The 27,229-nt window shown below is 43.9% G+C and overlaps 1 protein-coding gene across 4 annotated transcripts in view; it reads left to right on the top strand.

Annotated features, from left to right (window-relative positions):
- The window catches only part of PIK3CB (phosphatidylinositol-4,5-bisphosphate 3-kinase catalytic subunit beta), an 80,472-nt gene that overhangs the window by 14,983 nt on the left and 38,260 nt on the right, over positions 1-27,229 (top strand). For 2 of the 4 annotated variants that reach the window (XM_015871193.2, XM_015871195.2), the window contains 2 exons: positions 10,647-10,791; positions 24,928-25,047. The gene's annotated coding sequence lies outside the window, so the exon portion shown is untranslated. Of the gene's footprint in view, positions 1-10,646; positions 10,792-11,161; positions 11,268-11,501; positions 11,616-24,927; positions 25,048-27,229 lie in introns of those variants that run through there. The other 2 variants (XM_015871197.2, XM_015871198.2) reach the window with 2 other exon arrangements.

The following is a 27,229-nucleotide window of genomic DNA, read 5'->3' as shown; positions in this document are numbered from 1 at the left end:
GCCCAGACAGAGCATTATTGCTTTGAATCTGCATTCTTATCACTAGAGGAAATCATTCCTAACAAAGATTTGGGCAATACCGCTAAGGAGATCTAATTTTTGTCTGCTTATTTCAGTACGTCTAGGTGGAATTTTGGACACAAACCAGACTTTTGTGTGTTTTTTCCACCATGTACTTTGTCTCCTGCAGTGTTATGGGGTTAGATTAAAGGATGGCAGCTCAGCCAGAGAGTATTTTTGATCAGATGTAACAGAAGTCGTTTGATACCAGGATTTAAAAGTAACACTGACCAAAACTGGAAAATAGCTTGACAATTGAGAGGCTTTTGACAAATACCTTAGAAAAGGTCACATTCAGCCAGCTGCTTTGGACTAGCGCTATGGAAAGAAATGGAGTTAAGCTAGTCCTTTAATAGAAGTCCCCATAATATCATTACAATATGCATCAGATAGGAAAAACCTGAAAGGAAAAGAGTAAATCTGAAACTGTGGAAAAGCACAGTCAGATGGAAAGGACATAAGCAGATGGGATGAATTGGAGTGAGCGAGAAGTATAGAACCTGGCATGTGCTGAGCACGTATTGGTGTGGAAAGATGGTTCAGCTCTGCCAGATCATTCACATTGGTAAGGCTGTGTGAGAGGGTGTGGAATTGATCAATGTAGACCCAGAGTGGGAAGCAGATTATTTCTCCTGTGCATTGTAAAGGCAGATTGATAATTAGGGCTCCCAGTGTCTCCGTATCTGTCAAAGAACCTGAATTAAGCAACCACAGTAATGCAGAACGAGCATTAAATGTGTTATGCAAGTGTTCATTCCTAGTGCCTGACTTCAGTAGCCTTAATTCTAATCCTAGTGTATTTGTTTGCTATCAGTTGCTAAGTGCAAAGCACTTTGCTAACATCCAAATTACTTGTTTGCTACTGAGTGAACCAGTCGTGTATCAACTGCAGCAGCATTTGGTTCCATCAATACAATGTACAGGTGGAAGAGAACGTGCTTTTAGTGTAAAGAGTGAGAGGAAAAACCCTTATGCCAGCTGAGCTTCCTGCTGGTAATGTCACAGGTGCGGCCATGTGCAGTGATACCTGCATAAACTGCCTGGTTACTTATGTGCGGAGGTTACACTGAGCGTTGTCTCACTGGGGCTGTGTGTTGTCTGCCCTGAAGGGCTTATTTCAAAACGTTTTGTTTCGGGCCAGGTGTGCAGAGTGGGACATCAGCTTCTCCTTTTAAACTGTGCTCCAAATATGTGCTTTTCGTATGTTATAGCAGGGTATGGAAAAGCTGTATCACGCTGTTGCAATATTCTGCATGCTCCCAGCACCAGGAGGGGCGGGCTGTAAGGAGAAACACAAAGCATTGTTTGTTGAGTCTCCTCTGTTATTATTCTAAGTCAGTGTTTACGCAGTGGAACAGCCCCACTTCCTTATTAGATTCTAATTAGAGTCTCTTCATTTTATTTTTTTTCATTTTCTTTTGAGGGAGGTTATCACCTGATCTGTAACAACTTGAAGTAATCAGTTTTTTAATAGAGTTCATATGGCCAACCTGCTGCAGAGCCGCATGCCAATTCCCTGAGCTGTCCTCGTGGGAGAAGCAGAGAAAACAACAGAAGAAAACCAAGCTCAGCTTTGCAAGGAAAGTGTATGTTACATGACAGTTTAGCTGAGCATCAGCAATTCCTAGATGTGTGTAAGATGATTAAACCGTGGAGTGTAATGGTGTGTTTTTTAACAGGGAACTTAGCATCCACCAGCGCAGCCTCCTTTTTCAATGAATACATGTATTTCTTTTTCAGTTCACTCATCCCAGTGAAAAAATGGTAGTTTGAGATATGACTCCACCAGCTCCTGTTGGGATAGGTACACCCACCCTGTGCCGTGGTCCTGCCAAGCGCTGCTGTGTATGTATGGTGGCCCTGCTAGGCAGGGGGGTTGGAACTACATGATCCTTGAGGTCCCTTCCAACCCGGGTGATTCTGTGATCTGTGTGTGTGCAGTATGGGGTGGGGGCAGGTGTTAGGTTGGCATCTCCTTCCTTGTGCCAACTGACACGAGGCTGCGTTCCTGGTGGGTGGCTGCAGGGGAAAAGTGAGTGAGAACGCATTTCTTCTGCTGTCAGTGTGGTTTTCCCTGCATGTAAAGCTTACTCATAGACTTTGGTGCCTTCAGTACCTTGACTGAAAAATGGACGCCTTTCAATTGAATGTGATTTCATGAAAAGCCTGGAAGCCTCTGATCTTTCTGGGAGTCTGCTTAGCCCAGGCAGTTGCGTTCTTTGAATCCTAGAAGTCAGAAGTTCTGTTATTCTTTCTCCAAAGGCGTTATTTCACAGTATTAAGAAGAATTATGAGGGCAGAAAGCTGCTGATTGTTAGGAAAGTGGCAGTGGTGAGCCAGAGCTATTTCCAGAGGTGTTTGCAGCTGCTTTGTTCTTTCCAGTGGTTCCTCTTCTGTGGGGGAGCTAATAGTGGGGAGGAAGTAATGTGCAGAAACCTTTCTTCCAAACATTTCTTAACGAGCACGGCACATTCCTGTGATATCCATGATAGCAATCATTAACTCATGTTTCTAGCAACTCATGTTGCTGGGAACAGCTTTCTGAGCAGGACGGACTCCTTCTGGCATGAGTTTGGCTTTGTGCCGGTGCTAATCATCCTGTGTGTCAGGGTAGCCCATACCAGGTACTGAGATGTGCACAATAGTTTTCATGCATTTGCTATCTGCTTTTGCTCTGATGGCCACAAGTTTTGTATCACTGTGTTTTTGTCTTGAATGGAGGTAGGAATCCTGCTGAGAGCAGCTGGCCTTGGGGTCTGGAGCTGTGACATTCAGTGTCATTGCAGAGCAGAGATTGGGCAAAAAGGACTGTGGCTGTAAGCATGGGGAAAGGCCGGGGCTTGAAGGAGGTTGTGTGCTGGTGCTTCTGCTTTCCATGTGTTGCCCAAACAGGAGTACGCTTTGTGCAGTTTGTTTCTGGGATTACTTTTGTTGCAACTCCATAATGAAGGCTAGGGGAGCTCACTGTGCTTTAAGACAGTCTTCCAACAAATTCAGTTGGAGCCACATATCAGTAAACATCAAACCAAGTTATTAATATCCCGTCTTTAGATGCTTCTGTGACTTGCTGCACCACAAGACTGCATGTGTGCTGTTGTTCATGAAAGCCCATCAAAAACTCATTAAAAAGCAGTATGAGTTTGCTGTACTTTCAGGTTAGAAGATCAGTTGAGCTTTTTCCTTTTCAAGCAGTTTTGTGTGCAATGAGACGTTTTGCAGATCAGCAGAGACCCTTGGCTCCAAGTAATATTCAACACTGCTGGTGCCATGGCCTCAGCTGGTCCACGAGGTTGGCTTCCAGGGAAATGATTCACTAATGCAGAGGAGAACAAGCCAGCTCACCTGCAACTGCTCTCAGCCTTGTGTAGCTAAGAGACATTAAAATAAATAATTTATACCTAGAAAATGTTATAGGAAAGGCATGATTTTCAACAGAGCTGTTGGGTATGAAAGTGAAGTTTTTGCTCAAGCACTTTTCAGAGTGGAATTTAGTGTTGTTTACTGGAAGTTCCTCAAACACTTGACCCTAGGGCAGTCTCCCCTACAGTAAACCCTTTGGGAAAGCACAAATTCCAATGGAAAATCCCAGACATTTCTTTGGGCAGTTTTCCATTGGGAATAGTGGTTTTCAGTCTCCTTAAGGTGATTCAAAAGTCTGTCTTCATCCAAGTGATGTCCTAGCTTCTATATGTTCTTCATTTGGAAGCACGTCCCCTTTGGGTTAGTTTGTGCAGAACTACATCTGCCACTGTTGAGGAGTGTCAGGGATAGTAAGGGGGAGGAATTACTGGTGTATGCTGTGCAAACAGCATGCATGCCTGAAGCAGTACTAAATTCCAAGGGGATTTCCTCCACCAGTCTGAAAAAGGGCTGTGGCTTCCCAACAGTGTGCTCTCACTCCCTGGGAAAGAAAATATATGAAAATGCATGGACTTGAAACTGGGGGGAGGGGTTAATGAGCAGACAGTTTGTGATGGAAAGCCAGAGGTTCATGTAAAACATCTTCAGCAGCATGGGAAGAGCACAACATACTTGTCACCAGAACTTGTCCTTAAGCTTATTACCAGAACTGCAGTATAGTGGGACACTGCATCACTTCATTCCCTAGGCTGTGGGGCCACCAGAGATATCCCTCTCTGAGTAAGGCTTCATTAGATAAGGCTTTTAAAATCTAATGGGAGATGGGAAGGAGAATGCTAGTAGTCAGTGATTGGTAAGAAATGCTCCATTAATGTTAAACTTTGGGTGCAGAAGGACAGAGCAAGTTGTTTTTTCCACTATCATAGAGGGAAGCAATACCAGTTAAGCCAAGGCCTGCAGCAGGAACACTTACTGGAAATGTTTACATGTTACTTAATGCCTTGACATGCATTATTCAGCTTGTGCAATATCAGCCAGGGTGGAGCAGGGAGGAATGGCTTTGCAGAAGAATGTTTGCTCCCCGTGGAATATTTTCTCCAGCATAACTACCTTTTTTTTTGGCAAAGAGATGCATTCCAGGAATAAAAATATAAAGTTCTCCTGACACATTTTTATGAACTGCTGGAATGTGCTCCCTTGCAAAGGTGACCTAACCTTATCCAGAAGGCTATAGCCCATCTCCAGGCAGTGACAGCCCATTGGTGTGGCCTCATTGTAAAGCAGAATTTCCAAACAAAGCCCTCAGCGGTCCCATTCCAAGCAGAAGAGCTGCACAGTAAATGGTGGAGCTACTTAAATGCATGTGGTTTTCTTCTTGGAAATGAAACCCCACCTTCCCAATCAGAGGCTTATGCAGCAAGTGCCCTCCTGAGAAAGATGCTTCAGCTCGTGCTTCCATCTCCTGATGTGTCTAAAGGACTTCCTGAACCGCAGCCAAGTGGGCTGTGCTGACAAACAGGCCAGGATGGTTCACTGCTCATGTTAGCAATGTCACCGTGATACAGGAGAATGGGGCAGGGAAGAGGAATAATTGGGAAGCACAAAGTTAGGCCAGCACCTCTCTGCTTGCTTCTGTGTTTACTTGGCATCCAAACAAGACAGAAGTTTCATGATTCACCTGCTGTCTGATTTGTTTCACTGACAAAGCTATGGTAAATAGAGAATTGTCATCATTTGCATAGTTATTTAATTTGACAGGGTATGATTCATAGCAGTGAAGCTTTCAGGCTTGTTGTGATAGATTGCCAGACAGAGTGGGTGAAAGAGGCGCGTACTTGGATTTGGTTCACCAGCACCTGGAAATATGGTTGAAAAGAGATTTAACACAGGCTTGAAGTCTAGGAACGTTGAGACAGCCTTAATTTGTAAGTTTAAGAAGTTACAATAATATACTTATGCTGCAACTATTTTTCTTTCTGATGGCATCTAGCCAGATTTAGTAACATTTAGCTGTTCAGGGCTTATGTAGCTCGAAGAAACTGTCTGAAATGTCATTCCAAGAAATAGCAGAAGTCTTCCTGACTCAGGTTGCCCGGACTGTCCAGAAACCAAAGTTTGCATGGAGTGTTGCTGCAAACTACGTACTGGAACTGAGGAGTATTCCCAGAATCTCTTTGGCATTGTTTGTGCAGTGCACGTTAATCATGCTGTGTGGGCACTGTTCTGAAATGCATCAGATGCGGTTTTTACTGAGGGCAGGGCTCGTGGCTTGTGATCATAAGAAGCTATATGAACAGAACCGTGAGATGAAAGTGTGTGTTTGTGCCAGTGGTGTTGCATGTGCCTGGTTCTCACTGATTTCTGGATGTCTTTGTAACTCTTTGTGCTGATCCTGCTGTTGAAGAGCAGTTTCACAACAAAAGAAACACTGATATGAGTAGATGCTTGTGAATTAGTGTTAGAGAGCCTCATGGACATTTGAGACAGCATTAATAAGGAATCCATAAATACTATTTGAATGCCTGGCCGGTAGTTACATGTGTTTTGATAGCACTTTTAATACCACTTATGAGCTTCTATTTTTAAAATGGTAGCATATTCACAAGTGGGAAGAAGCACACATCTGAGATTTTAAATAGAGGCTTAAAATAAGTCTATACTTAGAGGAATGTTGTTGCATATAATACTTGTCATACAGCTGTTCTACATTTCTAGTAGCGTGCAGTCATCAGTGGGATAGAAGTGGTCCTGTTTTTCTGTGGGTTATCCAACTGTTAATGCAGTACCTGTGTTCTCTGGGAGCAGTAATATAATGCATTTGTGTTCATTTCTTTGATTTATGCATGGCATGTAACTTGTGGGAGATAAAGGAAGGTTTGTTTCTGAGCAAGTTCTTCATGATTTGCAAATGGCACATGACTAAATTCAGAAGTGATGTTCACTGTTGACTGCAGGTCAGCGAATGGGATTGACTCAAAGGGAAACCATGTTGGTGTCATGTCAGGGTTAAAGACCATCCTCTCTTATGACAGTTATACACAGAGTGAAGTTTTGTTAACCCTGACTTACAGCACTGACGTAAATGACTGGACAATGGGCTTCTCTAAGCAGGCTTGACAGAACAGCAGTTCAAAGACTTCTGCAAGGCTGAATTGAGAAATAGGTCCACCTTCGTACGTTCCATTGCCATCCCCAGTCATTAAAAAGTGTGATACACTCAGTAGTACTCCTGGTCGCTACAACTCTATTTCTTTTCACAGTCGTAACATCTGTTCTGTTATCAGAACAGCCTTAACAAAAAGGCCAGCCAGAAAATAAATAAGTGAAGGGAGGAGGAAGATAAGTTTCTTTAAACCATTTCTGTTCCAGTTCCCATAATTAATTTCTTCCTTAGTTTTTGCCTCTGGCTGGGAACAATAATATACCATTAACCCGAGAGATGTGAAACATGCTGTGCAGTGCTTGGAAGGGTGTCAGAAGCTCCTCCTGCAAGGGTAAGAAGCTATTTTGTTGCCTTTTCAGTTGTTGGACCGTCTGATCCTAGTATGCATTTCAGCAAAATGGATCTTCTAAGGTAATTGTGAAACCTGATGGTTGATTTTTGTGATTAACGTGTTGCAAAGATGAACGTAACTGGTGATATATCTGTATCAGGACAGGTGTGGCAGCTATTACACTTAAAGTGCTATCTAACACATTACAACCTGCTGGACAGTGAGGCCTATTTTTAGTAAGAGAATAAATAAGCTGTCTGTGCCCTACTTTTAGTCAAAATGTGCCATGGGATCTTTATATTTGATTAGAAAAGTCAGTAGAAATAACACAAGGGAACTCAATGTCTCATTTAAAAAGTTGCAGTTCTAGCAACTCAGTGCTCTTTTCCATGACGAAAAATGCTAATATTGGGTACAAGGTCAGACCTATACAGTGGGCAGGTGAGAAGCAGCCAGGGAGACGCTGGTCTGTGCGATGTATGAGGTTACGTGGAGCCTTGGCTCTATTAGGCTTTGCTTATTCAAGATGCTTTAATGAAAGATGGCGTGTTGTACGGGTGAGTCGAACTGCTTTTGCAAAATCTGTGTTAGGAAATCAGTAAAACTAAAGAAGTACATAGAAATATATCTACATAAAAAGAGAACATAGCAGCAAAGTTAGACTGCTGTGTCAGGATGCTGTTACAACACGGATGTCCACATTCTTGATGAACAAGCTGTCTTGTGCAGTGTGCCCATACCCAGAAACCCATTTGTCATGAGCAGGTGCAGAAAATAAGCAACTACGCACAAATGTTGTAGTCAGTGTCAACTGTGCGCTTTCAACCAGTTTCTGTACAGATAAATCAAATGAAAAATATTGCTTTATTGTGACAAGGTTAGCGTAGAATTGGCATAAAATGATAAAAAATGCCACCATTTAAGAGCGTCTACCCCAAAACTTCTAATTGTGGTGTTTGTGATTTGAAGCAATATGGTAATGTGCCTATTTCTGTGGGTGTACAGGATGGGGTAAAGGGATGATGTATGGCTCCCAGCTCACACTGGTGCACTCGCAGCCTCAGTCAGAGGGACTCTGGTCCCCCAGGCTACAGCCCAGACTCAGGGAGCCCCATAGAAGCAGCAGTGCCCATGCCCAGGCTGTGCTGGTGGGCAGGCAGTGGGCAGCTCCAGGGGCTCAGGCTGCTCTCTGGTTGCAGCCACTTCTGTGTGACAGCTCGCTGGGCACTTGTCAGAGGGGAAAAAGGGAAGGAGCTCAGCCCACTCAGTGACAGCAGGGCTCTGTCTCCCTTAAGGGTACATCAGCTGACTGCTTGTACTGCTGATGTGTTACAGCGGTCAGGAAAGGTCAGGAGGACAAGGAAGAGGCCCTCTGTTTCTAGTGGCTTTGGGTCATTTAAGTTAGGCTTACAGATTTAAAATGAAAGGCCTCAAGCGCTGCATTCAGTAAAGGCACAGAACAAGGAAGTGCAAGGATGAGTGTCTGGGTACCGGTGCCGCTGGCTGTGTGGGGCCCTGCTTCAGATAACAGCTTGCCTCTCTGGCTCCTGTATGCCTGCTGTAGGTTCTCAGAGAACTTTCCAGTGAAGTTTATACATATTAAATAACTGTTTAGCAAAACGTTGTTTAAAGCTGCTTGGTGTTACTGCAGGCTGTAGCTTCATCAGCCAAATTCAGCATCCGTTTTGTCTGACATCTGCCTTTGCAGTCTGGTACCGAATGTCACTCAGTCCGTTATTTGCTGTTGCCTCCCTCTCCAGCAGAGTCAATGTGAGAAACAAAGAGCAGCTTATTGTAGAAGCACACGTGGGTACAGCCCTGGAAAAGAGACCGAGGCGTTGCACAGAACAGCTTCTGAGAGAGCGCACTGCTTACAGAACTGAGCCAGGCAGAGTTCTTCACCACAGCCATTATCATACAAGCACAGAATGGCTTGGGTTGGAAAGGACCTTAAAGCCCTGCCAGGACAGGGATACGATACCACCCACCTGGTCAGGCTCCCAGGGCCCCATCCAACCTGGCTTTGGACACCACTATAGATGGGCATCTGCAGCTTCTCTGGGCAGCCTGTGCCAAGACCTCTCTGCCCTCACAGTGAAGAATTTTCTCCTAACATCTGACCTAAATCTTTTCACCACAAGAAGTTCTGTGCATTAACTGATCAAGGCTGATAGGTTTGTGGATGTTGTGTTGTGTCACGGGGGTGGGGGTACATCAGCATGTTGCCACTGGTACCAGCATTAAAGTAGCAGTAAATGATTTCTAAGCATCTCCTGGCCAGTACTCAGCTGCGTTTTGGATTGCTCTCCTTTAGATTTACTAAGATGCTTTATTTTTTTTTTCCTTTGTAATTTTTCTTTTTTTCCAGAGAAGTTTTTTTCTGCTCTAGGCCAAAAATCTTTTGCACAATGTTTCCACTCACATTGTTGTCTCCTCTGCCTGGCTCTGCTGCTGCTGTTGCGTGCTGTCTGCAGATACAGTGTGTGCACTGGTTCCTTTTTCTGTGTAACAGCCATGTTACACAGGGCTAAAATAATGTATACCACAATGCTGAAAATGACACATTTTCAAGTGACCAAGAATGTGCCCTAGGTGTACAGCTGTTCTGCATGCAAAGACATGACTCAGATGCAGCCTTTTTAGACAAAAACCTTTTGTTATACTGAGAACACATGTAACAATAGCCTGGGGGGGCAGAATAATAGAGCACTTGTTGTTCTGCAAAGGGGGGTGGGAAGAGAATCTAAAAATAAGGAAATTGAACATTTAAATTCTATTTAAAACTTCTGTTTCCTTCAGTTCCATGTAGGGTATAACGGTGTTTACTTAAGGTGCTACAGGCGAGTTCTTCATCCATCTAGCATGCACTGCTGCCTGTCAGACACTAACATGAGCAGAGCGCTAGATGGTTGACTGTAATCTGAAATACGCTGGTAAGTGCTGATTGAGATCACTCCCAGCACTAAGTATGGAGATAATAAAGCACAGAATGAAAAAGAAATGTGAAGTCTGGAGTACAAACCTACGGCAATCTCACCGTGAGTGGATTTCCCTGAATTCTATTTGCAGATACAGCCGAAGGTGTATGTAATATAAGACCATGTCTAAGTGCTTGTAGCTTTATACACAACAGGCAGTTCAAGGTACCATTATTACACTGAAAAAATGGCAGTGCAGCAAACATTATGAAGTTTCTGGATTGCAGCCCTCTGCTGCTTCCACTAAATCACTCTCGTCAAGCTTGGTTTGCACTTTGCAGTGTTGTTCTACAAAGACTGCACCAGATCCTGGAATGTTGCAAAATCTTGCATAAATAGCTCTTAAAAAAAAAAAAAAAGAAAAGAAAAAAAAAAAAAGAAAAATTGTTTCCCTAATCTTTCCAAGAATAGTCAGACATGGAACCATTTATCATCAGTAAAGCCAAGGGCTGTGTATCCAGGCCAAGACTATCGGAATGCTTAGAGTCAAACCCGCAAGTATTAGACTGGTTTGTAAAGGGACACGGCTGGGCTTCCTGCACCACTGGATTTCATTTGCACCTTGTTTTTCAGACCTGTGTTTCAGTATCGATGTAAGCTTTACACAAAGGGGATAAGCAGTTCATTGAGCTGAACTCTGCTCATTTATATCGGAATTGATCCACAGGGGTGAGATGTCTCCATGTGCTCTGTGCTCTGACCCGATCAAACAGTCACATCCATTTTCAATCTGATGGCTTTTTCTTCATTCCAGGAAGAAAGGAAGTCAGACGAAGCAGCATCATGGCACTGCAACACAGCACAGGTAGCGCCGGGCAGCTGTGACTGAACCAGCAAGGGCACGAAGGGGAACCAAACTGAGACAGCCTGCAGTCAGACGGCACAGGCAGCAGCACACGGTATGAAATGCTCCTCAATGATTTCTGCCTCCCGTCGAGGTTTGCCTAGATGTGGTATTGCACGCTCACCTCTCACGCACCAAATTAGTGTTCCCAAGTTACTGGGTGACGAATTCCGCTCCACGTGTTGTGGTCGGTCTGTTTGTTTGACCCAGCCTCTCTCTGCTGATTCCCGACCCAGCTTAGACCCCGGCACGGTCCGTAACGCAGCGACTGATCCCGATGCGCAGCGCGGCCCGGCCCTGCAGCACAGCACGGCTCGGCTCCGGCCTCACGGGAGCACGGGCCGGGCGGGACGCGGCTGCAGATTGGCAGTCGATATTGAAACCCGGGCCCCGGTTGGCCGCTCACGCCGGGGACGGGGCGGGATCCGAGGGCGAAGCGATCGCCTTGGTAACGTGAGCGAGCGGAGGAGCCGGAGCCGCCGCGCTGGACGGGACCGGGGCTGGGGTTGGGACCGGCCGCTGCTCGGGCAGGTGGGTGCCGGGGGAGTTCGGAGCGGGTCGTGCCGGCGGGGCGTTCGTTCCCTCGGCCGTTTCGGTCCGTCCCCGCCCCGCAGGAAGGGGCACCTCCGGGATGCGGCGCGTTGCGACACGGCTGTTGCTCAACCCGGCTCTGCCAGCGCTCCGGAGCGTGGGGCGGCGGGACCGGCAACAAGTGGAACCACAACAAGTGGAACCACAACAAGTGGCAGCCCCGCGCGTGGAAGGCTTTGGGGTTCGGCAGAACTGTCTGCACCGCGGGCTCCTTTTGTCCCGGATGGGCTGATGCTCCCCGGAGCGGTTCGCGCTGTCCAGTAGTGGGATCCGAGTGCTGCAAACCAGGTGAGAGCAACTTCGTGAGGCCGTTAGGAAGAGCCGCTCACGAAGAAATGATGTGTTTCAACACTTGTGACAAGGCGGTAGATATTGCATTGCCCCGCACTAGGATGGAATCGGTGAGCAGGCCGCTGGGGAGTGTGAGTCCTGCAATGTCAGCTGTGAGCTCAGGGCAGAACCCAGGCGGCTCCTTGCTTGGCCTCAGTGTGTGTCTGCATCACAGATCTTAGGGGTATCGAGGGCGCTGTCCTGTGGGTTGACTCAGGAACACGCTCAGCTGGGATTCCTGCCTACAATTATAGATTTATATGAAGTTATTAAAAAAGAACCGCCCCCGCATATGGTCTTAAAATACTTCTGTTAGTGCCTGTTTCTATATCTGTTTTTTCTGTAACAAAAATCACTTCCGTTAAGTCAGTTTCACTTCCCCGGAACGTCTGATGTCATAGGTTTGCTGGTTCCCCAATTGTCTGTGGAGCTTTGGCAGAACTCCACATGCTGGTGTAGGAATGGCTCCTGAACAAAAAAAACAATAAAAAGGATCTCTTTGACTCCTGTGATGTAGCAAGGGAGGAAGGTATCGCGCCTCTTCTCGCTGCTTTAATGCCTTTAGCTTTCTGGAAAGCTGTGCTCGCACTTAATGTGTGTGTAAAGTGTTGCACGCTTTCTGCAGTGCTGCCCGTGTCTGCAATGTGCTCTGCTTGGCAAATTAAACATCTTTAAAAACCAAATCAAAATATCAAAATATGAGCTGGTGGAATGCTCCATGCGCTGGGTGGGGGCAGGAAAAACATGAGCTGCTTTACCTTCAGTTGATGATGGAAGAAGTGCGTGCTGGTGCCTGGCTGCTCAGCCTGACAGCTGCCGTGTGTTCCAAAGGCAGAGCTCAGGCAGCTCGCTGCCTTTACAGAGATGCAGGGATACACGTGGAAGCTGCCCTGGGCTCTGTCACTCTTGTCACCATTAACTTACCTGGATGTGGCCCCATGCTGGTGGGCTGCTGTCATTTGTTATTTCATTCTACGTAGAGTCCATGTTTAGGCTTTCGGTTGGTTTTCTGACCTATTGTGCTTGGTAGCAGCAGAGTGCAAGTTATTCAGTGAACTCTCAAATGTCACCTTGTTTGCCTCAGATGTGAGGACCTGGAATCCTGAGGGAAGAGAATCATCAGCATTAGTCTGGAGCAGACTGAGCTTTGTTTTGTGATGGAGCTCATGGCCCTCACAGGGCTGCTCACCGCATGGAAGCTGCAGTGTGTTTTGCTGGGATAACTACGCCAGCTCTTGTGGCAAACACCGACTTAGGTTAGAAGCAGCACAATAAAAACCTGTAACTGCACAGAACTGCTGGTGACACAAGGTCTGTGCCTGCAGTCTAGGCTAACAGTGTGGTGGGGCTGCCAGCAGCCACAGGCTGCAGTTCTTGAGGCTGAGGCTCTGTGTTTGTGCAGTGCTGGAGGTGTCCGCTGCGTTGTGTGCAGCACTGACCCAACTGTTTTACACGCTGTTGATTTTACGTGAGTAAATCTTCATATCTGAATATTTGGTGGAAGTACATGCAAGAATGGGCTTCCATTTACATGAGCTGCAGTTGCAGGGTGAGGCCCCAGTGAGTAAACAGGCTGTGAATGTGTTGTGAGCAGAATAATCAGATTTACCTGCTGGCTTCAGAGATAAAAGAAACAATAATGGAACTGACAATGTCAAAAAAGCTTCCTTTGACAAGGAGTGTGATAGGAGGAGCTGCGCCACCTCCCCTGGATTTGTTTGCTGGGTTTATTGCTTTGGCAGCTCTAGGTGGCCACAGGTTCATTGCCAGCGTGCTGCAGGATGTGGCCTCAGAGACTGCACGCAGGCAGGGGGCTGTCCTTGGTGAGGTGTCTGCTACCTCTGCACTGTGGCTTTGGCTGAGGCTAAATGCCCCAAATGCTTTTCGGTTGCTTTGCTTATTTATTTCTTTAAAGGTTTAGGGCCAGATGTGATAACTTTGTTGTTGGTTTGTTTGTTTGTTTCCCGTTTAAGTTGGAATTAATCAAAATTGCTATTTTGACTTTGAGGCAAAGTCTGCATATATGGAAATATTTTTCTCTGTCTACTCTAAAAAGAGCATCAAGATGAGTACCATAATTACTGTCTTGATGCAAAACCTACCCTACATAAGCTACACCACTTAGTTTCTTTCAGAACTACTAAACACGTGTGCTTTTGATAAGCAGTGTTGTTTTTAATGTTGCATATGAAACTGAACTGGAGGAAATTTTCTTCCGCTTCCGTGTATCTTGGTGTAATTTGCAGTAGTTACTCTGATTTTTGGATTTCTGCATCAATCTATCCTAAGAGAAATTCCATCAGACAGCAGCATCCAGTTTTATGCTTGTGCAGTTTAGTCTATGTGTTGCTGTAACGCTGAACTGTTTTACTTCCAAGGTTCAGTTGCTGAATGATCCCAGGTTTTTACCTTCTTCACGTTTATTTATGTTTTTATTGTTAACAGAAGCTTCTGAGCAAGCGAGGTTTGGTGCCTTGGGGCGGGGTGGAGTGAGCTGACCTGGTGAGGTAGATCTGCCTCTGCAAACGGCTTCCCAAGAGGTCTTGATGAACTGTGAATACTGCTGGTAAAATAGCTGTATAAATACACATGGCTGCAGAAACTGTGACTGAATGGTACAGATATGTCCTATAATGGGAAAAGAATTTGTGTTGTGGATTGAATTTTTGTGTCTGTATGTGATGGTATGTTGCGTGAGTTTACTTGTAAGAGGAGGAGGTGAGAAGCCTGTGATTTCTGCTTTCTTTTTATTTGTCTTGCAGGTAATAAGTGCATTTATGGTGCAGTCTTTTGGAAATGCAGTTTTGGGATATACCAGAGTGAATATCCTGAACTTCTTTTCCTGATGTTCTTCTGAGGTTTTTGTTCCCTTTCTTCTTGTGTCCAATGGAGGAAACAGAGATTTTTGCCCATGTCTTAGCAATGTTCATCAGTTCTAAATTAATTGATGAGGGGCCCACTGGGACCTCGGTGTTTGCCCTTCTTTGGGTCATTGCTGTACTCCCCTTATCTCCAGACACTGCAGTGACTGGAGTTAGAAGCGTGTGGAGATGCTAAGATGGGTTCAGTGATGCAGGTCTTGAGGTTTGGCACAGTTGTGGGAGCTGAGCTGGGTGGTAGAGGTGGAGAAACACATCTATGGAAGATGTGAGAGCATCTGCTTTTAGGAATGTTGTCCATTAATAGGAATTAATAAGAATATTAGCATCTCTTTGGTTTTATTACATGGTATTGTTATGAAGCATTTGCCATTTTTCAGTGGTTTTGGAGGTCCTTCATTGGTCTGTTAGAATACATAGAAAGTGTGTTAACGGAGAAATGGCGTATTTCAGAAATGAAGGTAGGGATCTGTCAGCTGCTCAGCAAAGCTTTTGTGTTGAAAGTGCAATAGCTGCTTTCTGTACGATGGACTTGATGTTTTCAGAGGCTCACAGCACTGTTCTCAGATGGTTTTATGACACGTTTAATTTACCTGCCCAACTTGGGCCAGTTTCTCATCAGGATGCTCTGGAAGGTTGCAGGGAGTGCTGGCTGAGTCAGAAGCAAGGGGGTCCTTGGGCAGGGAAGTACTTAGTGTGATAGACGGACACATACAGGTTTGAATATAGAAGCTTCACAAATCTTGTGTGCACCATCCTGATGTTGTAACCGAGCCGGTGTTTAAGGGGGTAAAGCATCTGCAGAGCTGCTCAAAACTGTTTGTTCTTAGTGATTTCAGAGTGAAGGGCACGTGTCTGTGTGTGGAGGAGAGCTGTCTGGTATTGAGGAGCGTATTTGGGAATTGGTGTGATAAGTGCTGACTGGAAGGTGGTGAGCGGTAATTGTGAACCCTCTTAAGTGAGGAAAAGCATCCTTAGTTTGGCAGACTGTCAGCAGCAAGTGATACATTCATCTTTGGCATAAAGCTCTTGCTAGGAGAGAAAAAAAAAAGCTTTATTTTCTGGTTTATAACAACAAAGGGGAGAAGAGATTATCAGTCCTTTGCAGCTGATATTGTTCAGCTTCTTTGAGATGTCCCTGTCAGAGGCACAGAGTGGCTTTGACAAAAATCCTTTTGTATTTTATTCCAAATGACAACTAAAACCCCCCACAACTTTCTGTTGTAGTGACAGGGTGCCTCCATCTGTGTAACTAACATTTCTTCATGTACTTTTATTATGCTTATGCAGTTTCAAATGAAACTTTGTAATCTCACCAGATTTTAAATTATGTTTGAAGACAAGGGGATACCACTTCTTAATAGGTTATAAAAAATGTGTGGAGGTAGCTTCTTTGGGTGCTATAAATCAGGCTGGTGTATGAAGAGGCAAAGCACCAAATGTAGCAGGCAGGTACTGCACAATAAAAGGTTATTTGTAACTATCTGTTCCTCAGGGGTTGATACTGGGTCTGGTCTCATACAACATCTTTGTCAGTGACTTGGATAGAGGGGTAGAGACAGCCCTCATCGAGTTTGCTGATGATATAAGGCTGGGAGGAGTGTCTGACACACCTAAGGACTTATTTATAGTAAGGGTGATGGAGCACTAGAACAGGTTACCTGTAAGGGATGTGGAGTCTCCTTCTCTGGGGATGTTCAGGACCCAGCTGGACGCAGAGCTGCATGGCCAACTTTAGCCTCCCTTCAAGGTACCTGCTGCAACAGGAGGGTTGGACTCCAACCCCTGTGATTCCATCATTTGACAGGAATGACAACCAACATTTACAGGAATGTGAAAACAAAACTAGATGTAGTACTAAGACCACAACTGAGTTGTTCCTTTATCATTTTCATCTGAATTTGTAGTAATTTTGTACAGATCTGCATCAGCTGTATAGCTTTCGAAACCCACGTATGGGTGCTTCCACACTTTCTGTTACTGCAAAATCACTAGATTCCAAGTCATATCCACCATAAAATGGCAAAGTAGCTCTTTGCCATATAATGACAGAAATCTCCTTCTACTTTTTAAATAAAGAACTTCAGTCTCTGTAATTTTTCCCTTACTCCATTTTGTTTAATGTTGAAGCTTCCATGTTAATTCTCCTGGGTGAGAAATGCTGTGGGTAAAGCACTGGCTGGGGACCTGCTGTAATTAGGTTCTGTTTCTAAGTGTGTCACACGGCTGCTGCTGGAGCTTGGAGAAGTTCAGTTATTGCTGTGTGTTCTCATCAGGGCTTTGGGGGTGGGGCTGTTTTTTCCCTTTCTTTGGTGTCTTTGCCTAATAAAATTTTATTGCATTTATGTCCTTGAAGATAGACATTATCTGCAGTCATGGCCCTTGAAGCACATGAGATCCTACAGTAAGATGAATGCAAATAGCTAATTGAAAATTACTTTGCTGCTGCTAAGGCAGTTGAAATGTATAGTGGAGAAACAATATGCGCTTTGAATGACATTGGAAAAGCTGTAGATGTATTTTGATGTGGCCTCAGTAAAAAAACAACCACATGGACGTCACCCCATCTGATGAACTGTGCCAGCTGATGCACAGCCTGACTTTGCCTGCTCTCCATGAGAAATCTCCCTTCTTGTATTAAGAACATGTTTTCTTGCAGGAGGAATTATTTGTAAAAAGCAGTATATGCAGGCTGTAGTACAGCAGCTGGAGCTTTTCTAAAGCATGATATTAAAAGATAGAATATTTATTATACCCTTGTAAAGGGAAAAGAAATGCAACTGATGAACCCCCCTCTGCATATATCCATTTCCCCTATTATTCCTTTTCCAGTGAACTTCTAGGTAGAGGTATGGGAAGGAAAGGCACTTTCTTTCTCACTGCAGCACGTCACTGTAGCGTCCCTTTGTTGTGTTCTTCTTAAGGTGAGGCTTTTTTTTTCTTTAAGGCCAATACTCTGTGGAGTGGTAAAAATGAAATAAAATGAGGGTCTCAGAGCCAGACCTAATATCACCAATGATTATGATGCTGCTTCATTAATTTAATGGACATTGTTGACCTGGAATGACACTTGATACATCTGCTCTGTTTTAGCTCTGTCTGTGGAGTGCTGAAGTACATATATAATTATGGTCTTCCTGGAAATTGGGTGATCTTCAGAAATAAGAGTGTTCCTGATGCTTTGAGCCTCTGTGTTGTAATGATGAATGGGTTTGGTTTACCCCAGGGAAGATTTCTTGGGATGCAGCAGCAAATGAAATGGTCCAAGTGTTTGATTTTCTGTTTTCTGTGAAGTGCTTTGCGTTCTGTGATGTGCTTGTGAGAAATAGGACTGGCTTATGGGGGGACTAACATGTTTGCTTTCTGATTTGTCATGGGAGAGAACTTGAAGGGAAGGCAGTGAAGAGAAATATTGATCAGGTCTTCTTTAAGACATGTACCAAGAGGAAGTTTTTGTTACCAAGTGTAGTGTTGCCATTTTCATGACAGTGGAGCCATTATACTCCTGCACACCTTGCCTGTGGGAGCAGCTCCCAGCATTTGCTTTCAGTCCAGCCCTCCTCGGGCTCCTCTTCAACCTCGTGGTTTTGGAGCTGTTATACAGAAATTTAAGAATGCTGTCTTTTATTCTTTCCAACTTGCTCTTTCTGGTTCATCTCAGCATCAGGAATTACTTTGCAATTGGATTGTATTGAATATGGAATTATTCTTTATCTGACTAGTGCTGTTTATCCAACAGTATCTACAGTCATTCACCTGTGCTGGAGCCCTGCCAAGCAGGTCGCTCTCTTTGCAAAGGATTCCCTGAGTGCTTCTGCTCTGTGCCGCTGTTTCCATCACACAGGGCTGGAGCTGCTCAGCTCTTTGTGCTGGCATACAGGCCGTGCACTGAAGGGTGTGTTTTTACTTTGCTGAGAAGCAGGACTGTAGGAAGAGGTCATTCTTTGACCTACTGAAGCTTCATTAATGAAGGAATCTGAAAAATGCTGTGTAGTGTATGTTACTGTGCTGAGCCTTGCAATTGAGAGAAATGAAGGGTTTTTGCTTTCTTTTTGTACCAAATGTTTTGTAATTCTTGGTAACGTAGCTACAAGCAGTGGAAAGTGTTATCTCTGTTTTCAAAACTGACTTTCTGTACCCAGTCTAGGTTTGAGCTGTTGACTTGATAAGAGAAGGGTTGTTTTGGTCTTTGCTTGCTTCTAGACTTCTCGCATTTGGGGCCCTTTGATAATATCATGCTGTGTAACCTCATGTTCAAGTTGGTAGATATATGTTTTTTTCTGAAATAAAATAGGAAACAAACAAGCCTCTCGTGAGCAGGGCCAGGTATCAGCGTGCTTGTGGTGGTGTTCTTCCTGTGTTTGGTACTTCATAACTTTCAGAAACAAACCTGATCCATTAATTAATATTAGGGGAGGGGCAGATTTACTGTCCTGTTGTTATTTTTTTAAACTAGGTTGGTGATGCTATTTGTCAGCTCTAAGACATGGAGGTCTTTGGTAGTCACACACATTTAGTGTTAGAGATTGGATGCAGCAGTTGATTGAGATTAGATCTTTTATGGAAATAGGTTATGGGAAGCAGTCTGTGAGTGTATCCTTCATTGCAAAAGCACAGCTAACGGAAGGGATGAAAGAATCTGATGTAAACAAAAGTATCAATGCAGAGGTTTGTATTAGAGACTGCAAAAGTGATTGTCTTAATTTGTCTTTAGAAAATTGGATCTGAGGGTCACTCACAGATTCATTTTGTATTGTAGATTGTTCACTGAGTGCCACTGTGTGGACATAAATTAACTCATAAGGACGAAAAGGCAAAGGGGGATCATAAAGCTGCCATCATTTCCAAGCCTCAGAGAAAATGGAAGAATTAAGGCAGAAACTGAAACTTTTATGCTGTAGGTTTCTGTTCAGTTCTACCTGTGCTCCCACTCTTATTTTAGTGTCTGAGGGTTTGCTGGTGAGCAGCGATGAACAGGAACATGGCTGTCCTTGCTTTCCTCAGCCCCTGCTCATCCTGCTCCTGAGTTCCCCTTTCAGTTCTGTAGCACAGCTGAGGTTCTTGGATGGTTTCTGTACACACACACTGAGAGCCAAGTTTATGTATTCTGGCATGAAATGTGCAACTCCTTTGGTGCTCTGAGTTTGCAGCACCAGGGTACGAGGCAGTAAAGTCTCTTTATAATGGGTAATACCCACTGCATGTGTTAGTGATGGAATAATCACCGTTGATATTTATCATGTAGTAATATATGGAATTAAGCAGCAAGTTGGGCTGCTGCAGGTTGTCTTTGAAGTACATTTAATTTGACTGCACTGTGTTAGTTCAGAATCTGCTGCAATCCACTCTTTGGAGTTTGTTTTAGTCATAAAGAATAAAGCCCTTAAAGCTGTCATTGGGAGTCAAGTGGGAAGTAGCTTCACAGAATGGTTTGTAATAACCAGCTACTGAAACATGTATTGTTTAGCCTCACTATTTAACTCTGCTAACGGGCTCACATTTATATAAAATCAAGTATGCACACTTAAAAAAAGCAGAATTTGGGAAGTAAACAGCAGTAAATTTGCACGGGTTCCCCATATTAGGCATTTACCAGAGGAATTGGGAAATGAAACTCTGGCATCTGAAAGTACTGAAGAAAACAGGCTGCATGGAGAAGATCACAGGAAACAGCAACCAAGACACTTTTCTTTGCAGAACTGAGGTGAGGGCTCCATCTTTAGTTTCTCTGTGTTAAATATAAATACATCTTTATTGATTTGGTAACTTTTGGATGGGAGCACTGGGATTTATTTTGGAGTGCTTCTGCATCTTTGAGGCAGCGGTGAGAAGAAAATACATTATGTAGAAAGGACATATCCAAAATTGTGACATAATGCTTTGTCAAGGCATCTTGAAGATGTTTCAAGGAGTTTAAGACAGAGGGATTGTCTGAATTTAGAATGGCCTTCAGTTCATTAAGTGAATATAAGATTTCTTTATCAAAAATCAGTGATGGGGAGATAATGTTGTTCTTTAACAACTCCAGTTGACCTGGTGTTCTGTGCTACACCAAACAACTAACTTCAGAAGTAGGTTTTAGAACAAAGTGTGGGTCATAACTGTGCTATGGTACAAGACCAAAAGAACCAGTACCTCACTCAGGTCTCACACATACAGGAATTGCTGTGCTGCATACTCCCTCCCAGAGGTTTCTGTGTATAAACTGATTTTTCTATTCTCAATTACTTTAATTCTCTATTACTGCTTTAGAGTAATGAAAATCCACATGAGATCAACTTTTTTTTTCTGGCATTCAATCTGTTTACATGTACTGGAATACAGAGTTTTGCAGTGTGAGCGCTGAGGGTGTGCAGTGATTGCAGACTGGTGGTTGGCAGCTCATTAGCTGTTGCAGACACCTCTGTGTATGTGCTGGGGAATCGCACAGGATGATGGATCCTTTTGCCTCTGCCTGCATTGCTCCCCAGCAGCTCAGCCTTAAAGCTTCACTGCAGCGTGTGCAGGTATGGATTTGTTGAAAGAGGGGCTCTGCTGGTGTGATTGCAGAGACTACAGCTTCCAACTCTTTCCTTCCATACAGCAGATACAGAGAACTGGAGTGAAATGCAGCTTCACTTGGGGATGTTAGTGAGTGGTGGCTCTGACAGGAGGCAGGAGAACTTACATATATGTACAGATGGGTCTGTTCAATCCAAATTACTTGTTCTTTGTCACCAACTTTGCAACTACAGAAACAGCCAGCTGAGTAATCACTTGTGCCCTAAGCTGGACTGGAAGTGGAAATGAGCTGGAAAATGTAACTCAATTGACTCTGTGTTTATGAATCAATATAAAGCAAATCTAAGCACTTGTTTGTGAGTCATCAGAAATCAAAAGAACACTGCTGTTTTTATTTAATGGTCATGTGCAGCCGAGAACATTGTGATTTGAGCTGCCAAGCACCCTCACGTCTGACACATTCTCATGCCCAGAATCTCTCCAAGGATGCTGTGTATTCTGCAATTGCTGTTATCAACACAGACTGCCATCCAGCTCTAACATGGAGTGTATCTGCAGGGTATCCCCCTCATACAGAGACTGTACTAATCTTGATTCCAGTGTGCTGCTCTCAGGTTCAGGGGATGGTAGATTGGCTAACAGAGGGAAAAACTCTCTATCTGCCACAGTCTTTTTCTGTTAAGCTTCATTGACAGTGAGGTGTTCCACTTCTGCTTTGCCCAGAGGCGTTTCCTTTCAAGGTGGCAGAGCAGAAGAGAAACACTTGAATCATTCTTGGATTTTTTTTTTTCAAGTGGTTGGGTTTTGTTTTGTTTGTTTGCTTAGACTCTTGTTTGTTGATCCTGAATTGCCATTTGAAAGTTGCTGTCCTTTTCTCCTTCAGCTGAGCGCCTTTCATTGCTCAATGCTGGTAAGAACTCTGAGTCTTTTGATTGTTTTATTGTCTTTGTTGTAAGGGCTAAAGACTGTCTTTCCATCTTGTCTAGTTCTAAACCAGAATGCATAGTGGGGTTACTGGGTTCCATAGCCCTAAGTGCCATAGGGATGGATCACCTCGCACAGTTTGGATACCAAAGGGAATTTCACAGTGGTGAGCCATAGCGTGCTGAGGCTGTGAGTAAAGTGAACGTGGGGCTGCTTCTAAGGGTGAGTCACAGCTGCTGGGTACAGAGCTCCTGATCTGAGCCACCCCCTGGGGAAACATAACTGTGATAGCTGGTTCTGCTTAATGAAGACAGGTAACTGAATTGAGCTTCAGATCACATTGCTGGTGTTATGCCTTTAACTTAAAGGGGAACACTGGCCTGCATTTTTTAAAGTTACTCATGAAAATGCTTTGTGGTCTTTGTTTTGCCCATATTAAGAAAGGAAAAATAGATCAGGGCTGTAATTGACCTGTAGTTCTGACACAGATCTCTTATGCAACTCATTTGGCTTAGAGCTTGGCATCCTGGAGTTTCTGTCTCTGCTTGTTTTGTTTCGTATTATTATTTTCTGTGGCTATTTTTATGTGATGAGAGCTTGCAGCTATGTGACTATTTTGGTTTGCTTATGGAGATTTTGTGTGAGATAAGTGGGCTTCATAGAACAATCAGTTGTTCTGGACTATGAAGTGAGGTAGTTCAGAGCAGGCTGAGGCTTTTTTGGTTTTGGTATTGTTTTTGACCAGCTATAAACAATGATTCAAATGGAACATATAAGGCAAAACACTGCTGTGTGTAAAACAGTGTGCTGTTCATTATCAATTAAAATGTTTTATATTAGTGTGTAAATAATTGTCACCTTTAAGTGATGCAAAAATGTTCTCGCCTGTTGAAGTGATGAAAGGCATAGGCTGATCCCTCTGTGTGGTTCTCTTGCTTTGCATATCTAGGAGATTTTTTTTTCAGATTCAGGCTTTCAATTGGATTTTACATTTGGGCTGAGCTGTGCAGTGTGTGGAAGCTGGAGATGGCTGGGATGTAACCAAATGTGTACTGCCACAAGCTCTTCCTGCTCCATGTTAATTCCTGACCTTGAGCCATGGCGTAATTACTGCGAGTGAAAGTTCTTGAAGGATCTTCTGCCAGTTGCTGCTGAAATGGAGGACTGGGATGGAAGAAAAAAATACATTATTTTTCTCAGTACTTTCTTCACTGAAAGGTGTCTACTGTGTTCTCTGATGGTTAATCCTTGTCGTATCTGAGACTTGGTAAAATACTGAGTTTCATCATTGCTGAATGGATGCTATGGGAACTAACTGAGCCTGACAACCTCTTGTCCAGTCCTCGATGCTATCAAGAGCATGAAATGCATGAGACAGCTTTGATGTGGCTGACGATGTGAAACAGAAGTGGTTAGACCCTACCTGTTTGTTTCTGTGTGTACAGCTGTCTGAAACGTCTGCTCACACTTTCAGCAGTGCTCCTGGTGCCTCCTCAGTGCTTTCTTCCCATGTGGATCTATTGCAGAGAGGAAGATGGCCAGGCAGTGGCTGTCTCTGTCACTCAGCCCACTGCAGGCTCTGTAACCCAACACACGCTGCAAATGGTTTCTGTGTATGTCCTGGCTGAGCTTGCAGGCAGCCTGTCAGATGGGCCTTGGAGCTGTTACATTGGAGAGGATTGCAGGGCCAGCAGCTTAGCCAAGTAATTTGTGTTGATCTGATGTTGCTTCTGATAAGTTTTTAGTGGGGGGAGAGAGGTTTGGATTTGTTTTTGAGTAGCCTACATCCCCAGTGTATAACTGCATTTGAACGTGTACCAGTGTCTGAAAGGTTGACTGGATGTGAGCTGCATTTACACCAGTCTTTTGAACCCTCTGTTGTGCTGGTCTGACCACTGAGAAATGCTGAGTTAATTTTTTAGTGCCAGGCTTACTTGGTTTTTGGATTAGTTCATACCTTTGTGCACCAAAAGCTTGTTTCCAAAAAGCTGTACATGGAGCTGCAGTTTCATTTCTTTTTCATGTGTAAGCAGATAGGGGCAGCAACTACTTTGCTCTAAAACCCCTGAAGAAGACTCAGTTGCCTCACAGTGCTATTCGTGCTCTGCATGGGCCGGAGGAATGACAGCCCTTGTTCCTGATCCTTGTACTGTGCTGGGTGCCTACAAGCACAGGGTGTGCTGTTGCTTGTGAGAGGAGAAAAGTAGTTACCTGCCCTGTGTTTTGTGGCTTGGCTTACAGGTGAAGAAAACATGATAGCACTACTTTGTTTTCAGTGTAGGTTTAAATGTTTCTGTTTGCTTGTTTAACTTTGCTGTGAGAGCCTTGTTTGCAATGTTGAGCTAATGGAGGTAATGGCTCTACAGAGGGCTTTTGTCCTGTGCACCTGCAGGATGTTGGTGAGAGGAGACCTATCGAAACATTCTTCTGCTGTTTCAAGGTTGAAAAATGAATAGGGAGATGGGATGACTTGTGTGTGGAGTCCAGTTCTCCACAAGAGAACCGCAGATGACATAACACTTTTAACAATAAAGCAAAATGAAAGCTTACAGCCATGAATAAATGAGAGAATACTTCTAAGAGCATGAGGGTCTCTTTGCATTTCCCCTTCTGTTGTCTTTGATTGCAGGGCTGTGGGTTGGTCTGATCCAAACGGGGTGTTCAAAGATGTAAAAATATTTGCGGGAGCCGACAGATTCGTTCACCTTTGGCTGTGTAGGAGCATTTGGTTGTGATTATACCTACACTGTTAGAAATGGCACCGTCTTCATTTTTTCCTTTTCTTCTTTGAGGATTTGGCGTTCATGTAATAATTAGATGCTGTGATGTGAATGTGATATCATTGTATTTGAAAAGAGACAAAACGTGTGATTAGATATTGCTGCACAGGCAGTTTATGGCACTAAACAAACTGAATTGCTTGAACTCTCATTTTGTGAATTACATTGTTTGCTTTTCTTTCTTAGGTCGCATTTGGGTCATGTTGCAGAACCTTCTGAGACAACAGGATTAATAGTAAGAAAACAATGGTTAAAAGAAGTGACTTCAGTATTCAGTGGGACTGAAACAGGAACAGATTGTCCAGAGTAAGTATTACAGTTATATTTCTTTTCTGCTTGTGAATCCAGTAGCCCAGATATTCGGCTGTTAACATTAAGGAAGTCAGAAACTCCATCCTCATCCCAGTCAGTCCGCTGGCAATGGGCATTCCTTTGGTCTCTGCAGCACCTGCAGCCTTGGTTGCAGTTGTATCTCAGGAAATCTGGGTAGTCTTCACTTTGTTTTTTGGTCTCTGTGTGTTCTGGGTGTGGCTTTGAGCAGGACGTGTTGTACTGCAGCCATCAGTACATGGAGCCCTCATGTTGCTGGCAAATACGAAGGCCCTGTCTGCATCTGCAGTGGAATCTGACATCTGATTTCTCTGTAGCTTTCTACGTCTGACCATCTGCGTATGCCTTTGATCTTTTATTTATCAGCGTTTTAAATACAAAGTAATTATTGTTTCCTTTTTGACAGATTAAATTGTTCCGTGGGAGTAAACACGCTCTCTCTTTTGTGAAGCCGTATGTTTTTTCTTAATGAGAAGAGCCACAAGAACGTTTACTAGGTTCACAGTGTTTACACTTCAGATGTGATAGGCAGCTGTGCTTACAATGTGCCAAGTGTCAAATATACCCTTTCTCCATTAGCCCTGAGTCTCTGCGTTTTGTCTGCTGACTCTTTAGGGCAAGGAGACTTGGATTCTGATTTGTAAAGTGTTACAGACAGCGTATGAAGGAGGCTGTCCTTCCCCCATTTGTGAATCTGATCAGAGCTATAACTGAAGTGGCAACAGGGTGTTGTTTGCCTTATCTGTTGCTCAGCCAGGCTGTGGTATCACTGTGGCAATAGCTGGGGATGGGAGAAGGGATGATGTGTTTGGCTGTTGGTGGCAATGTTGTTACATATTGCAGTTCCATCATCCACCAAACTAGAAGAAGTCTTCAATGGTTGGATCTCAGATGTGTCTTTTTCTTTACCATGTCTTTTTAACTTCTGGCTGTGGCGAATTACAGGCTGAGACATTTGTATCTCATTTATGGTATGAAGAAGCTGAGCTGCCTGGCTGTGAGCTGTGAGCTTTGGTACCAGCTTCCCAAGTGTTTAGATACTGATACAGTGTGATTTAATACCGGGCAGGCGATGCGGGCCCCGCCCGCCGCGTTGCTGCAGCGCTCCCTGGTGGCGGCCGGCGTTGAGAGATGCGGCGCCGAGACCTTGAGGATACCGGGGTTGGATACTGATGGAGTAGGTCCGTTTTTACAATTTGAAATGAAATTAATAACTAACCATATCCACATTTAGATGCCTTAGAAGTTAAATATTTCCATTTCCTTTCATCCTTATTTACAGTGAACGGATAATTATTCTGAATGAGAGAACAGCCAAGAAAAAACTAGGGAGCGTAATTAGTATTTCCTACTTCTTCATTTGACTACGAAGAATCATTTGTACAATTCCTGCATAGGAATAGAATGTGTGAGGAGAATCATTTCATGTATTTCATGTATCAGGAGGATACACGTTGTAGAATAAATCGATAAAATCACAGATTTTAATGCATCTTCTTAGGTTAATTGCAGGTGCATTGTATTGTCTTTTCATATAATAAAATAAACCCCACAGTTGTTTATGTTCAGGTATGCGACCTGAGAAACTGCTTTCCAACCTGCTGTTTTACAATGACAACTGTTGTTACAGTTAACTGTAAGCGTTACAACTCTTCCAGGTTAAGTTTCAGCTCTTTCTCCTCCTGTCCCATCTATCTGCCCAGCACTACTTCCCATGTGCCAGCTCTGCTCACCTCTTTGCTACGCTTGATTTTGTCTGCCAGGCTCCTGGAAGTAACTCCCCTGCAGCCAGAGTGTTTTGCATATCTCTGTGTATGAACTGGCTGTGAGAAACAACTACATTGCTTTGGTATTTTGTACTCGCTGTGCGTAACATACGGCCTGTGAGTTGTATGAAGTCCATCAGAAACATGAGACTTAAGTTCTGTTCATTTCTTTGGTTCATCATGAACAGCCATTGGAGGGAGCAGTGGCTCACTTTACCTACCTGAACATAAAGTAACGAGGCGTCATTTCCTGCTGTCCTCATTCACACCCATTCTGGGAATCTCTGCATCTGGAATAGCATTCAGTAATGTTGTTCTCCACCTGTACACCTGTTTTGCAGGAAAAAAATCTGAAGATAACAATTTCATTTACATGCCACTTTTATAATTAT

The sequence above is a fragment of the Coturnix japonica genome, chromosome 9 (assembly GCF_001577835.2).
Source record: "Coturnix japonica isolate 7356 chromosome 9, Coturnix japonica 2.1, whole genome shotgun sequence".
Lineage (NCBI taxonomy): Eukaryota > Metazoa > Chordata > Aves > Galliformes > Phasianidae > Coturnix > Coturnix japonica.
The sequence above is the reverse complement of the archived record's forward strand: the minus strand, read 5'-3'. Positions and strand labels throughout refer to the sequence as shown.